This window comes from Oryctolagus cuniculus, chromosome 4, assembly GCF_051225735.1.
Source record: "Oryctolagus cuniculus isolate XC-2025 breed Fujian yellow rabbit chromosome 4, ASM5122573v1, whole genome shotgun sequence".
NCBI lineage: Eukaryota > Metazoa > Chordata > Mammalia > Lagomorpha > Leporidae > Oryctolagus > Oryctolagus cuniculus.
In genome coordinates this window covers 110,154,533-110,170,692 of record NC_142870.1, presented here as the reverse complement: position 1 = coordinate 110,170,692, position 16,160 = coordinate 110,154,533, and the positions used below count along the sequence as shown (strand labels likewise).

Here is a 16,160-nt window from a genome sequence, read left to right as displayed (position 1 = left end):
TTGGGCCATTGTCTGCTGCTTTCCCAGACATGTTAGCATGGATCTAGATTGGAAGTGGAGCAGCTGGGACTCAAACCATTGCTCCAGTGTGGGATGGCAGTGTTGCAGGTGGCAGCCTAAACTGCTGTCCTACAACATCAGCCCAGGACATGTTTTAAAGGGGGGGCATGTGTGTGGAGAGAATACAGTTGCAAAAGAGTTTATCTAACTGGAAGGGGAAGTTTATTTAGAAAACAAGGAAAATTAAACACAACATGCGCTCAAAATTTGTGTGCGAGTTGTTTTTGCAACAAGATGGGTAGGAACTATAAGCCAGAAACAAATGATAGGGAGTACATGGTGTGAGTGGAGGGGATAGAGATGGAAATGGGACTTTTCTGAGTATATCTTTTTACATAGTTTTGATTTTGAACAGTGTTAAATACATTTAATTATATGAAATTAAAAATAAAATCCTGTAATTTGAATATGCAACAAACGAGGACTCCAAATGGTATATCACATAACCACAAAGGGGGCGAAAGGAATTCAGGTAACTTTTTGCATAACACTTAAGAATGCACCCTCATTGGATATAGTCCAGTGTCAAAGAGAATGGGAAAGAAATGGTGAACTTTAGTTACGTGGTTAGTTGTTGGCAATGATACCAGTGTAGTAACTTGAATTTTTCAGCACGTGTGGTAGCTAGAACAAAAGTGTCATACAGTAAATTCATTAGGAGGCAGGTTCTCACTGAGGGAGAAGGGAGAAACATTTGGAGTAGGCTAGAGTGAAGAGGATTCTGTGATGTTACCTTAAGAATGGAAGAGTTAATATGAAGCCGCGATATGTTTAGATAGAGAATATATATACTATCGCTGTCATTAACAGGGCCTAGACACAATGATACCCCAGTAGCAGTGTGTACCCATGTGCAGGCTCTGGTTTCTGAATACAGTTTTTATTAGAAGGAAGTAGGGCTCCTTGAAGGAATGACTCTGGGTCAGCAGAAGTACGAGATGCCTGAAAGCAGGCCAGTGCTCCGTGCCGGAGCGTGTATCAGTCAAAACGCAGTGGTCAGGACAAATTTGGGAAATTTTAAGCAGGCGAATTAACAAAGCAGGCAGATTATAACACATTCGAGAAGAATAAATTAAGGAATCCATAATGTCCAAGGGTACTTCAAAAAGTTCATGGAAAGTGGAATCAAAAGATGCATTTATTTTGGAGCAAATCATTTTGTTGAAATCCATGAGTATAAAGGGGTCTTCAAAAAGTTCATAGAAATGCATACTATGTGAAAAGTGTGCATGGATTTTTTAAAAAATATCTTGGGGTGGGAGAGGGCTGGCCCTGTGGCGTAGCAAGTAAAGGCCGCCGCCTGCAGTGCCGGCATCCCATATACATGCCGGTGCAAGTCCCACCTCTCCACTTCTGATCCAGCTCTCTGCTGTGGCCTGGGAAAGCAGGAGAAGATGGCCCAAGTCCTTAGGCCCCTGCACCTGCATGGGTAGACCTGGAGGAAGCTCCTGGCTTCAGATCAGCACAGCTCCACCTGTTGCTGCCAGTTGAGGAATGAGCCAGCGGATAGAAAACCTCTCTCTCTTTCTAACTCTTTCAAAAAATAAATAAATCTTAAAAAAATATCTTTCAGGGTGGGATTTTGGCCATGTTTTTTAAAAAGGGTTTATTTATTGGGGCTGGCACTGTGGCATAACAGGTTAGGCCACCGTGTGCAGCATGAGCATCCCATATGGGCACTGTTTGGAATCCTGGCTGCTTTACTTCCAAACCAGCTCTCTGCTAATGCGCCTGGGAAGGCAGCGGAAGGTGGCACAAGTGTGTGGGCCCCTGCACCCACATGGGAAACCTGGATGGAATTCCAAGCTCCTGGCTTCTATCTGGCCCAGCCCTGGCCATTGTGGCCATTTAGGGAGTGAACCAGCAGGTGGAAGATTTCTCCGTCTTTGCTTCTGCCTCTCCCTCTCTGTAACTCTGCCTTTCAAATAAATGTAAGTAAAAATAAATATTTTTTTAAAAGATTTATTTTATTTATTTTGAAAGGCAGTGTTAAAGAGGGAGACACACGCATGCGTGTGTGCGCGTGCACACACACACACACAGAGAGAGAGAGAGAGAGAGAGAGAGAGAGAGAGAGAGAGAGAATCGATCTTCTATCCATTGCTTCACTCCCCAGATGGCCACAACGGCCAGCCAGAGCTGGGCCCATCCAAAGCCATGAGCCACGAGCCTCTTCTGGGAATCCCACAGGGTGACAGAAATGTTGATCTCACATTGAAGAAGCAAATAGATCCAAATTGGATGATATTCTACAAGATAACTGGCCAACACTCTTAAAAAGATCCCCCCAAAATGAGAAACTATTCTAGATTAAAAATAAGACAGATGTCAGATTTGATTGGGTCTTGGACTTTTTAAAAAATATTTATTTATTTATTTGAGAGAGTTACAGAGAGAGGGAGACACGAAGAGAAATGTCTTCAACCGCTGGTTCACTCCCCAAATGGCCGCAATGGCCAGGGATAGGCTGATCCGAAGCCAGGAACCTGAAGCCAGGAGCTTGGGTGGAGAGGCCCAAGCACTTGGGCCATCTTCTACTGCTTTCCCAGGCCATAATAGAGAGCTGGATTGGAAGAGGAGCAGCCGGGACTAGAACTGGTATTCATAAGGGATGCTGGCCCCACAGCCACAGCACTGGCTCTGATTTTGTTTTTTAAAAACCATAAATGACAATATTAGGACAGTTAGGAAAATTTTAATGTGGACAGCATTGTTATTGTTTAATAGGTAAAATAATAGCATTATAGTTAGAAAATGGCTATCTCATTCTAAAATAAAATATCATCAGTTTCAAACAGTTGGAAAGTGTAAGGATAAAACTAAGATAACCATTGTTAACACTTTGTAATATTTCCATCCAGTCTATATATAAACAAAGTTGAATTGCACCATACATGGTTTTGTTTATTGGGTCTTTTTGTTCCATCTTACATTTTTTAAAGTTCTCCACTCATTAACTAGTCCTCAAACACATTACTTTCAATAGTTATGTAATATCTTTTTTTTTTTAAAGATTTATTTTATTTATTTGAAAGACCGAGTTACAGAGAGAGGTAGAGACAGAGAGAGAGAGAGGTCTTCTAAATGCTGGTTCACTCCCCAGATGGCTACAACAGCCGGAGTTGTGCCAATCCAAAGCCAGGAGCTTCTTCCAGGTCTCCCACATGGGTGCAGGGGCCCAAGGACTTGGGCCATCTTCTGCTTTCCCAGGCTATAGCAGAGAGCTGGATTGGAAGAGGAGCAGCTGGGACTAGAATTGGTGCCCATATGGGATGCCGGCGCTTCAGGCCAGGGCTTTAACCCACTGCACCACAGTGCCGGCCCCAAAGTATCTTTGGATAATTTATTTTTTACCCAAAATATATATTTTTATGAGATTTACTTTTGTTTCATGCAACCTAACATGCCACCAATTCTAAGACATGATTTTATGTACCACTAAAAAGGAAAACATCCTGCCAAATTGTAATGCAGTTTTGTTTTGAACTTAAATTTGTCATCTTCATTCAAAGAGTGTTGTTAGGCTTAGTTTGTTAATTTATTTGGTTGTATGTTGTATGTGCATTATTATGACAAAATAAGCAAAATCAGTTGGTTAAGGTATTCCTAAAATGCCTTCATATTGAGTGCCCAACTTTCCTCAGCAATGTAGACTTCAGTACCTGCATTTCCCCCAGAATACCATCATCTCTGCCATTGACAGCAGTGGCACATTTAGACATGTTCCACTGCCTTTGCATTTTACACATTGAACGGATGAACTGTACATGAAGTATATTCCAATGAAACTTTTTTAAGAATGTACCATTATTATATCTAGGGTTTTATTCAAGCCACATTTTTTTTTTTATTTAAAAGGCAGAGAGACAGAGGGGGTTAGAGGGAGAGATACCTCCCATCTACTGGTTCACTCCCAAAATGCCTGCAGTACCTGGGCTGGGCCAGGCTGTAGCCAGGAGCTCCATCAGGGTCTCACACGTGGGTGACAGGGGCCCAGTGGGCCAACATCTACTGCTGTCAGAGGCCTGTCGGCAGGAAGCTGGATTGGAAGCAGAGCAGGCAGGACTCAGCCCAGAGCTCTAATGTGGAATGCAGGCATCCCAAGCAGCAGCGTATCCCTCTGCACCACAGTGCCTCTTCCCCCAAGCCAAGAGCTGACGCTGCAGCGTTCCAGATCATAGCAGAAGGTGCCAACAGACTTCGACAACCATGACTATTCAGGTGGTTCTTAAATGGCAGCTAATCAAAATACTGAGTGTTTGCACTTGTCCAGCCTTGCAACCTGGAGTAACCACTGAGTTCACCCCGACTTGGTTATGACAGCTACTTCACAGCCACCACCTGGCCAACAGAGACTGCAACATACATCAGCATCCTGACTTAAAAGATAGCAAAAGAAATGAAGGAACACTGTACCCTAAAGTAAGTGAAATACAGTCTTTGTTTTAAGATCAAATAACCATGTTTTAACTTTATAATTTCATTTTTTTACCCACTTATCAAAAGCACATTATTCAAAGGCTTATCTAGTTGGGCCCCAGGGTTTATTCCTATGGGGGTGGGGGAGAGGAGAACCATTTGTCTTCCTGCTCCCCGTAGACAACTTCGCTGATTCAGTTTTTACCCTCATATCTTCAGTAGCATGATTATATGCTTATATTAAGCTTTACCTACTGGCCTACTAAAAGGAACATGATTCCTTAGACCCTTTGCACACTGCTGGTGAGCCCCACCACCACTATCACGTACCCATGAGCCTGTGCTGCGTAGATAACTACGTTATCGTGGTCAGACATTACTCACTGCTAACGGTATTAGGAGTCTGCAGCATTTCTCCACAGTTGACTGGTGCCTTACACATTGGTTATGTTTCCTTTCCTGAATACTTTTTTTTGTTTTTCTTTTGATCATCATCTCCCTCTCCTCCCTCTCTCCCCCAGCACCTCTCTGTTTTTTACTTTAAAGATTTACTTACAGGGCCGGCGCTGTGGCACAGTGAGTTAAAGCCCTGGCTTGCTGCGTCAGCATTCCACATGGGTGCTGGTTCAAGCCCCACCTGCTCCACTTCTGATCCAGCTCTCTGCTGTGGCATGGGAAGGCAGTGGAAGATGGCCCAAGTGCTTGGGCCCCTGCACCCATGTGGGAGACCCAGAGGAAGCTCCTGGCTTCAGATCTGCTCAGCTCTTACCATTGCAGTCATTTGGGGAGAGAACCAGTGGATGGAAGAACTCTCTCTCTCTGGCTCTGTCTCTTTCTGTGACACTGTCTTTCAAATAAATAAAAAAAAATTTAGCTATTAATACTAACTGATAGAATTAAAAAAGGAGAGAACAATGCTACATGGGAAGTGGGATACACAGCAGGCTCATAGAATGGCAGATGCCCTAAACAGCACTCTGGCCTCAGAATCAGCCCTCAAGGCATTCATTTCTGGCTAAAAAGCCGATGAGAGTATTTCAGGCATGGAAAGCCAGGATACTGTGGCAAAAAAAAAAAAAAAAATGACCTAAATAAAAGATCTCTGAGTGAGATCCCAGTGGAAAGAATGGGCCATCAAAGAAGAAGGTACCTTTCTCTGAAGGAAGGAGAGAACTTCCACTTTGACTATGGCCTTGTCTAAATATGATCGGAATTGGTGAACTTAAAAGGCTTCCATAGCCTTGGCAGCTCATGACAAGAGCCTCAGATGATTACTGACCCCATAGAGTGTCAGTTGTTAAATCAACAACAGGAGTCACTGCACACTTACTCCCCATGTAGGATCTCTGTCCTTAATGTGTTGTACTATATGAATTAACAGCAAAACTAGTACTCAAATAGTACTTTATACTTTGTGTTTCTTTGTGAGTGTCAGCTGTTGAAATCTTTACTTAGTATATACTAAATTGATCTTCTGTGTATAAAGATAATTGAAAATGAATCTTGATGTGAATGGAATGGAAGAGAGAGTGGGAGATGGGATGGTTGTGGGTAGGTGGGAGGTTATGGGGGGAAAAGCCGCTATAATTCAAAAGTTGTCCTTTGGAAATTTAAATTTATTAAATAAAAGTTTTTAAAAAATTGAGCTATTTATTTATTTGAAAGGCGGAATTGGAGAGACAGAGAGAGAGAAATCTTCCATCTGCTCGTTCTCTCCCCAGATGGCTGCAACCCCCGGAGCTGGGCTAGTCCGAAGCCAGGAGCTCCATCTGGGTCTCCCACCTGGGTGCAGGGGCCCAGCACTTGGGCCATCTTCTGCTGCTTTTCCAGGCTCGTTACCATGAAGCTGGATTAGAATTGGAGCAGTTGGGACTCAAACCAGCACCAAATGGGATTCCGGTGCCACAGGTGGCAGCTTTACTGGCTATGTCATGACACCTGCTCCAGTCTTTGTTTTCTATATACTGAACTGCTGAACTCATCTAGGCCCACAATTTTTACTTCTGTTAAATCTCTCTCTATGCATTTAAAGAAACTCGGAATTTCTATCTTCTTGTAGAAATCTCTCTCATAGCCATGTGCCCTGTTGTAGTTTAGATTGTGGCTTTACATCTGGTACACAGATTGTCTTCTCCCACTCGGGGTCCTTCTTTTCTCGTCTGATGCGTCCTGTTTCCAGGATCCCATGTTTCTTGGTTTATTCCTCCCTTTGGATGGAAAGTAGCTTCCGCTGGCTTCCTAAGAACTTTGTGTGAGGCAAACATTTTTCAGTATATGACTTTATTTTATATTTACAGTTAATTGGCCATTTAGCTTAGTCTAGAATTCCATGTTGGAATTTTTTAAAGAAAGCTTTTATTTAATGAATACAAATTTCATAGGTACATCTTTAGGAATATAGTGGTTCTTCCCCCCATCCCACCTCCCATCCTACCTCCTACTCCCTCTCCCATCCCATTCTTCATTAAAATTCCTTTTTAATTTTATATACAGAAGATCAGCTCTATACTGAGTAAAGATTTCCACAGCTTGCACCTACACAGACACACAAGTACTGTTTGAAAACAAGTTTTACAGTTAATTGTCATAGTGCAGCTCATTAAGGACAGAGGTCCTACATGGGGAGCAAGTGCACAGTGACTCCTGTTGATTTAACAACTGACAGTCTTATTTATCACGTCAGTGATCACCTGAGGCTCTTTTTTAAAGATTTTATTCATTTATTTGAGAGGTAGAGTTATAGACAGTGAAAGGAAGAGACAGAGAAAGGTCTTCCGTCCATTGATTCACTCCCCAGATGACCACAACGGCCGGAGCTGCACCGATCCGAAGCCAGGAGCCAGGTGCTTCTTTCTGATCTCCCATATGGGTTCAGGGGCCCAGGAACTTGGGCCATCTTCTACTGCTTTCCCAGACCACAGTAGAGAGCTGGATTGGAAGAGGAGCATCTGGCACTAGAACCAGCACCCATATGGGATGCTGGCACAACAGGCGGAGGATTAACCTACTGTGCCATGGTGTTGGCCCCTACCCAAGGCTTTTCACATGAGCTGCCAAGGCTATGGCCCTTCTGAGTCCACAAACTCCGTTAGTATTTAGACAGGGCCATAAGCAAAGCAGTTCTCTCCTCTCTTCAGAGAAAAGTACATCCTTCTTTGATGGCCCATTCTTTCCACTGGGATCTCACTCACAAAGATCTTTCATTTAGGTAATTTTTTTTTGCCACAGTGTTTTGGCTTTCCATGCCTGAAATACTCTCATGGGCTTTTTAGCCAGAAATGAATGCCTAAGGGCTGATTCTGAGGCCAGAGTGCTGTTTAGGGCATTTGTCATTCTATGAGTCTGCTGTGTGGACTGCTTCCCATGTTGGAACATTCTCTCCTTTTTAATTCTATCTATTGTTATTACCAGACACTTGCTCTTATGTGATCCCTTTTACACTTATGCCTATCTACATGATCAACTACACACTTAATATGATCACTTTAACATGTAAGATAGCATTAGTACCACCCAGCTTAATGGGATTTGGAGTCCCATGGCAAATTTTTAGCTTTATCCTTAGGGGTAAGTCCTTGGGAATATGTGCTGAACTGTACAGCTTTTCCATCTCTTAGTCTCACTCTTATATTTTACTGGTATCTATTTTCAATTGGATTTATACACCTATTAATAATTCTATGTTAAGTAATGAGTTCAACCAATGGTTTTAAGTAAAAAGAGAAAATAATAAAAAAGATAATAAACTGTTCCTTGACAGTCAAGTTCAAGTCATTGCTTCTCGAAGTGTCAATTTCACTTCTGCAGGTTTCCTTTTAGGTGCTCCATTAGTTGTCACAGGTCAGGGAGAACATATCGTATTTGCCCCTTTGGGACTGGCTTATTTCATCAAGTATGATGTTTTCTAGAATCGGAATCCATTTTGTTGCAAATGACAGGATTTCTTTTTTTTTAAACCACTGTGTAGTACTCCATAGAGTACATATCCCATAATTTCTTTATCCAGTCTTCCTTTGATAGGCATTCAGGTTGATTCCTTGTCTTAGCTATTGTGAATTGAGCTTCAGTAAACAAAAGGAGGTGCAGATAACTCTTTTATTTGCTGATTTCATTTCCCTTGGGTAAATACCGAGGAGTGGGATAGCTGGGTTGTATGGTAGGACTATATTCAGATTTCTGAGGTATTTCCAAATTGTCTTCCATAGTGGCTTTACCAGTTTGCATTCCCACCAAAAATGGTTTAGTGTGCCTTTGTCCCCACATCCTTGCCAGCATTTACTGTTTGTTGAGTTCTGTATGAAAGTCATTCTAACTGGGGTGAAGTAAAACCTCCTTGTGGTTTTGATATGCAATTTCCCTGATGTCTAGTGATCCTAAACACTTTTTCATGTGTCTGTTGGCCATTTGGATTTCCTCTTTTGAAAAATGTCTTAAGTCCTTGGCCCATCCCTTAAGTGGGTTGTTTGTTTTGTTGTGGAGTTTGATATCTTTGTAGATTCTGGTTATTAATCCTTTATCAGTTGCATTGTTTACAAATAATTTATACCATTCTGTCAGTTGCCTCTTTACTTTCCTGTTTCTTTTGCTGTACAGAAACTTCTCAATTTGAAATAATCCCATTTGTTAATTTTTGGTTTGCTTGCCTTGCCTCTGGGGTCTTTTCTAAGAAGTCTTTACCTATGCCTATGTGTTGCAGAGTTTCTCTGATGTTCTCTAATAATTTGATGGTGTTGGGTCATAGATTTAGATCTTTAATCCATGTTGAGTGGATTTTTGTGTAAGGTGTAAAGTAGGGGTCATGCTTCATACTTCTGCATGTGGAATCCAGTTTTCCCAGCACCATTTGTTGAAGAGACTGTCCTTGCTCGAGGGATTGATTTTAGCTCCTTGATCAAACATAAGTTGGTTGTAGATGTTTGGATTGATTTCTGGTGTTTCTGCTACATTGGTCTATCCATCTGTTTTTGCACCAGAACCAGGCTGTTTTGATTATAATTGTAATATGTCTTTAAATCTGGTATTGTGATGCCTCTGACTTTGTTTTTCTTGTATAAAATTGCTTTGCTATTCGAGATCTCCTGTGCCTCCATATGAATTTCAGCTTCATTTTTTCTAGATCTGAGAAGAATGTCTTTGGCATTTTGAGTGGTATTACATTGAATCTGTAAATTGCTTTTGGAAGAATGGATATTTTGATGATACTGATTCTTCTAATCCATGAACATGGAAGATTTTTCCATTTTTTGTATTTTCTATTTCTTTAATGTTTTGTAATTCTCATTATTGATCTTTTACTTCCTGGGTTAAATTTATTCCAAGTTGATTTTTTTTTGTAGCTATTGTGAATGGGATTGATCTTAGAAGTTCTTTCTCAGATGTGGCATTGTCTGTGTATACAAATACTGATGATTTTTGTGTATTGACTTTATATGCTGCTCCTTTACCAAACTCTTCTGAGTTCCAATAGTCTCTTAGTGGAGTATTTTTGGATCCCCTATATATAGAACCAGAACCATGTTCTATATATAGGGATAGTTTGACTTCCTCCTTCCCAATTTGTATCCCTTTAATTTCTTTTTCTTGTCTAATGGTTCTGCCTAAAACTTCCAGCAATATATTGAATAGCAATGATGAGAATGGGCATCTGTGTCTGGTACCAGATCTCAGTGGAATGCTAACTTTTCCCTATTCAATATGATGCTGGCCATGAGTTTGTCAAAAATTGCCTTGATTGTGTTGAGGAATGTTCCTTCTATACCCAATTTGCTTAGAGTTTTCATCACGAAAGGGTGTTGTATTTTATCAAATGCTTTCTCTGCATCTATTGATAGTCATGTAGTTTTTGTTCAATAGATGGTAATGTGATGTATCACACTGATTGATTTGCAAATGTTGAACCATCCCTGCATACCAGGGATAAATCCCACTTGGTCTGGGTGGATGATCATTCTGATGTGTTGTTGGATTCGATTGGCTAGAATTTTGTTGAGGATTTTTGCGTCTGTGTTCCTCAGGGAAATTGGTCTGTAATTCTTTTTCTCTGCTGCATCTTTTTCAGGTTTAGGAGTTAAGGTGATGCTGGCTTCAGAGAAAGAATTTGGGAGGATTCCCTCTTTTTCAATTGTTTTGAATAGTTTGAGAAAAATTGGAGTTAGTTGGTTTTTGTTTTGTTTTTTTTTTTTTGTTTTTTTGTTTTTTTTTTTTTTTGACAGAGTGGACAGTGAGAGAGAGAGACAGAGAGAAAGGTCTTCCTTTTCCGTTGGTTCACCCTCCAATGGCCGCTGCGGCTGGCGCACCACGCTGATGTGAAGCCAGGAGCCAGGTGCTTCTCCTGGTCTCCCATGGGGTGCAGGGCCCAAGCACTTGGGCCATCCTCCACTGCAGTCCCTGGCCACAGCAGAGAGCTGGCCTGGAAGAGGGGCAACCGGGACAGAATCTGGCGCCCCAACCGGGACTAGAATCCGGTGTGCCAGCGCCGCAAGGTGGAGGATTAGCCTAGTGAGCCACGGTGCCGGCCTGGAGTTAGTTCTTTTTTAAATGTCTGGTAGAATTCAGCAGTGAATCCATCCAGTTCTGGGCTTTCGTTGTTGGGAGGGCCTTTATTGCTAATTGAATTTCCTTCTTGGTTATGGGTCTGTTTAGGTTTTCTATGTCTTCATGGCTCAATTTAGATCAGTTATACATGTCCAGGAATCTATCCATTTCTTCTAGGTTTCCCAGTTTGTTGACATATAGAGCTCTTTATAGTAATTTCTGATGAATCGTTTTATTTCTGTGGTGTCTGTTGTTACATTTCCTTTTTCATCTCTAATTTTATTGATTTTGGTCTTCTCTCTTCTTTTTTTGGTTAGTTAGGCCCATGGTGTGTCAATTTTGTTTATTTTTTCAAAAAGCCAGCTCTTTATTTTGCTGATTTTTTGTATTTTTATTCAATTTTGTTGATTTCTTCTCCAATTTTTATTATTTCTTTTCTACTAGTTCTGGGTTTGGTTTGCTGTTGTTTTTCTAGATCCTTGAGATGCATTGGCAGCTCATTTGTTTAGTGCCATTCCAGTTTCTTCATGCAGGCACCTATTGCTATAAACTTTCCTAACACTGCTTTTGCTCTATCTCGTAAGTTTTGATATGTTGTGGTGTTCTCTTATTTGTTTCCAGACTTCTCTTTTGGTTTCTTCTGTGACTGCCCACTGTTCTTCAAGAGCATGTTGTTCAGTCTCATTCCTGAGTTGCTGATTTCCAGCTTCATTCCATTGTGGTCTGATAAGATGCATGGTATGATTTCAAATTTTTTTTTAATTTGTTGAGATGCAGGCTTTATGGCCTAGTATGTGGTCAATATTAGAGAAGGTTCCATGCACTGCTGAGAAGACTATGTATTCAGCAACTGTAGGGTGAAAAGTTCTGTAGATATCTGTTAGGTCCATTTGGTCTATAGTGTCGATTAAATCTGCTGTTTCTTGTTGATTTTCTGTCTGGTTGATCTGTCCATTGCTGAAAGTGAGGTATTGAAGTCCCCCATTACTATTGTATTGGAGTCTAAGTCTCCCTTTAAATCCCTTAAACATTTCTTTTAAATAGCCAGATGCCCTGTAATTAGTTGCATATACATTTATAATAGTTATCTTCCTGTTGAATTTATCCCTTAGTCATTATATAGTGCCCTTCTTTTTCCCTTTTAACAGTTTTTGTGTTAAAGTCTATTTTGTCTGGCATTACGATAACTACACCAGCTCTTTTTTGTTTTCTGTTGGCATGGAATATATTTTTCTATCCTTTCACTTTCAGTCAGTGTGCATCTTTGTTGGTGACATTTGTTTCTTGTAGGCACCAAATAGATGGGTTTGTTTTTTAATCCATTTACCCAGTCTGTGTCTTTTAACTGGGGAGTTGAGGCCATTTACATTCAAGGTGACTAGTGATAAGTAATGACTTTGCCCTGCCATTTTTCCAAACATATTCCTGTATTTTACTTTGAATTTCCTTTGAACTTTTACTTATTTATTCCTTTACCTTCTTTCATAGTGATGATCATGTTTCTGTATTTCTGTTTGCAACACATCCTTAAGCATCTTTTGTAGGGCTGGATGAGTGGTGACAAATTCTTTCAATTTCTGTTTGTTATGAAAAGTCTATTTCACCTTCATCCATAAATGAGCGCTTTGCAGGGTATCATATTCTGGGGTGACAGTTTATTTCTCTCTTTTTAAAAAAGATTTATTCATTTATTTGAAAGTCAGAGTTACACAGAGAGAGGAGAGGCAGAGAGAGAGAGAGGTCTTCATTCACTCCCCAATTGGTCGCAATGGCTGGAGCTGCACTGATCCGAAGCCAGGAGCCAGGAGCTTTTCCGGGTCTCCCATACAGGTGCAGGACCTGGGCCATCTTCTACTACTCTCCCAGGCCATAGCAGAGAGCTGGATCTGAGGAGGAGCAGCTGGGACTAGAACCAGCGCCAGTGCCTCAGGCCAGGGCATTAACCCACTGAGCCACAGTGCTGGCCCCCAAGTTTATTTCTCTTAAGACTTGGACTATATCTGTCCATTCTCTCTTAGCCTGTAAGAAGTCTGCTATGAGTCTAAGTGGAGGTCCTCTGAAAGTAATCTGATGTTTCTCTTGTATGCATTTTAGAATCTTTATGTTTTACTGTGATGAGTTTGACTACAGTGTGTCATGCCAAGGATCTTCTCTGGTCCTGTCTATTAGGAGTTCTGTGTGCTTCCTGTACTTGGATGTACCTTTCTTTCTCCAAACTAGGGAATTTTTCTGTTATTATTTAACTAAGGAGGCCTTCTAATCTTTTCTCTCTTTCCATGCCTTCAGGAACTCCTAGAACCCAAATATTGAGGGTTTTTTTTATATATATAATATCATGTAGATTCCCCACAGTGTTTTTTAGTTTTCTAATTTCCTTTTCTTGTCTTTGGTTTGACTGTATACTCTCCTGTGCTTTGTCTTCTAAGTCTCATATTATGTCTTCTGCTTCACCAATTCTGTTGTTAAGGCTCTCCACCACATTTTATATTTGTTCTATTGAATTCTTCATTTCATTTTGATTTTCTTTAAGATCTCAATTTCATGGGAGAAATTTTCTGTCATGTCCTACATGGATTTCAGTAGTTCATGCATTTGCTTCTGATTACTTCTATGTAATCTTACGATCAATCAGCTTTTAGTATATGTACTTTTACTTTGTCTCCCTGTTTTCAATAGGGTTCTTGTCTATCCTCAGTTATGTCCACAGTCCAAAGATTTCTTGTTTTACTGTCCCAGAGGAGAACTTGTCCATTCTTACCCCATGGCAGCAGAGGGAGTGGCGCTTTGTCTTTGAGGGCTGGATCTGAGGCCCTGTCTGTTACTTCCTTTGCAAGGAATTCTATTTGTCACCCCATCTTGGCATCCCTTTCTGAGGACACTTGAGTCAACAGTTGCTGAGTCCTTTGAGGATCCTGAGGCAAAGATTAAGTTGTCACTGTACTTCCTCCACTGCTGGCTTCCGTCTGTCCAGGGTACATGATTCCCGAGGATTAAATTAAAAAGGGACACTAATTCTGTGGGCTGAACTCCAGCCTGAACTGGGTCGTCTCCTTGGTGATACCTGTGCTTCTGCTCCTCACGCTGCACTTCGTGCAGTAAGGTGCTCAGTCATTACCATTCCTGCATCTTTGGAGGTTTACGCCTCTAAAACTAAGTTATAAAAATTTCCAAACCAGGGCTGGTGCTGTGGTATCGCAGGTAAAGCTGCTGCCTGCGACTCCGGCATCCCATGTGGGTGCTAGGTCGAGTCCTGGCTGCTCTACTTCCAATCCAGCTCTCTGCTGATGCAGCTGAGGAAGCAGTGCAAGATAGACCAAGTGCTTGGGCCCCTGCACCTATGTGGGAGACCTGGAAGAAGCTCCTGGCTCCTGGCATCTGCCTGGCCCAGCCTTGGCCATTGCAGTCACATGGGGAGTGAACCAGCAAATGGAAGACCTCTCTCTCTCTTTCTGCTTCTGTCTTCTTCCCTCCCCACCCCTCTGTAACTCTGCCTTTCAATAAATAAATAAAACAAGTGCTTAAATAACATTTCCAAACCTACAAATAGAATAACCATTAACCGATGCCTGTTCCCACAAAGCAGACCCTGTGTGAGTTTGAGGCGGTTTCCTGGTCTATAAACGTGTGTGTACCTGGCCCCAGTTGTTCATCTTAACTCTCAATCTTTTGTGTCGATGATACAGTTTATGAAAGAAACAGCTGTTCGCCCTGTGGGGTTTACTACCATCTGGATTTTGGTGACCATACCCAGGGTGTCATCTGACATGTTCTTCAGTGGTTGAATCTATAGGTTGGACCAACTTCTAATATTCTTGGCAGTTTTACTTCCCGGGTGGTGATGTGTTTTTCTCCTCTCTCTTTGGGTGTCATAGTCGTGGATGATCCCGGCCCACCTCAATTAGTAGTGCATCAAGGACTTGCAAAGTGGAGCTTTTCAAACTTTACCATTTTTTATTATTAACTAGAGAACTTTCTCTACAATAAAACCTCCGCTCATGACCTGATCACAAATGAGTCAGTTTGTAGAGCAAAGACAGGAAAAGTTACTTTTCTAGTGTTTACCAGTTTAAAAAACTGTGACTTGGTTCTCTGCTGCCTTCCAGCATCACAAATTACATTGGCTTATTCATTCTAGTTCAGGGACTCACTTGATTTCACTGTTATTTTAGTGGTAGTATGAGGGGGAGCAGGTTACTGTAACTTTTTTTTTTTTTTTTTTTGCTGTAAAGAATTAATTATTTGAGAGGCAGAGTTGCAGACAGAGAGGTCTTCCATCCTCTGGTTCACTACCCAGATGGCCACAATGGCTGGAGCTGGCCAATCCGAAGCCAGGAACCAGGAGCTTCTTCCGGGGCTCTCACATGGGTGCAGGGGCCCAAACACTTGGGCCACCTTCCACTGCTTTCCCAGGTGCATTAACAGGGATCTGGATGGAAAGTGGAGCAGCCGAGACTTGAAACAGCATCACAGGTGGAGGCTTAACCTACTATTATATGGTGCCAGCCCGACAACATTTGTTTTAAAAAGCTGTTTTCCCTAGAAGGTGCATCATAATTTAGGTAGTCAGTTTCCTATTATTAGACATTTAAATTAATTCTAGGTTTTATTTATTTTCATTACTGTGAGATTAAACATCTTAAAAGTAAATTGGGGGTCAGTACTGTGGCAAAGTGGGGTAAGCCTCCACCTGCAGTGCCGGCATCCCATATGGGCACTGGTTCAAGTCCCGGCTGCTCCTCTTCCGATCCAGCTCTCTGCTGTGGCCTGGGAAAGCAGTAGAAAATGGCTGAAGTCTTTGGGCCCTTGCACTTGCATGGGAGACCCGGAGAAGCTCCTGGCTCCTGGCTTCAGATCAGCTCAGCTCCAGCCGTTGCAGCCTTCTGGGGAGTGGACCAGTGGAAGGAAGACCTTTCTCTCTGTCTCTCCCTGTCTCTGTAACTCTACCCCTCAAATAAATAAATAAAATATTTTTTAAGAAAATAAATTGACTCATTTTTTAAAAGATTTTATTTATTTATTTGACAGGCAGAGTTACAGACTGTGAGAGAGAGACAGAGAGAAAGGTCTTCCTTCCGTTGGTTCACCCCACAAATGGCCGTTACGGCTGGAGCTACGCTGATCCAAAGCCAGGAGCCAGGTGCTTCTCC

General features: G+C 41.7%; 1 protein-coding gene across 7 annotated transcripts in view; it reads left to right on the top strand.

Moving 5' to 3' along the window:
* GPR160 (G protein-coupled receptor 160) overlaps nucleotides 1-16,160 on the top strand; it is a 58,637-nt gene that overhangs the window by 23,780 nt on the left and 18,697 nt on the right. The window contains exon 2 of one of the 7 annotated variants that reach the window (XM_008266469.5): nucleotides 4,334-4,482. The exons of the other annotated variants lie outside the window; for them this stretch is intronic. The gene's annotated coding sequence lies outside the window, so the exon portion shown is untranslated. The remainder of the gene's footprint in view (nucleotides 1-4,333; nucleotides 4,483-16,160) is intronic. 7 annotated transcript variants of the gene reach the window in all.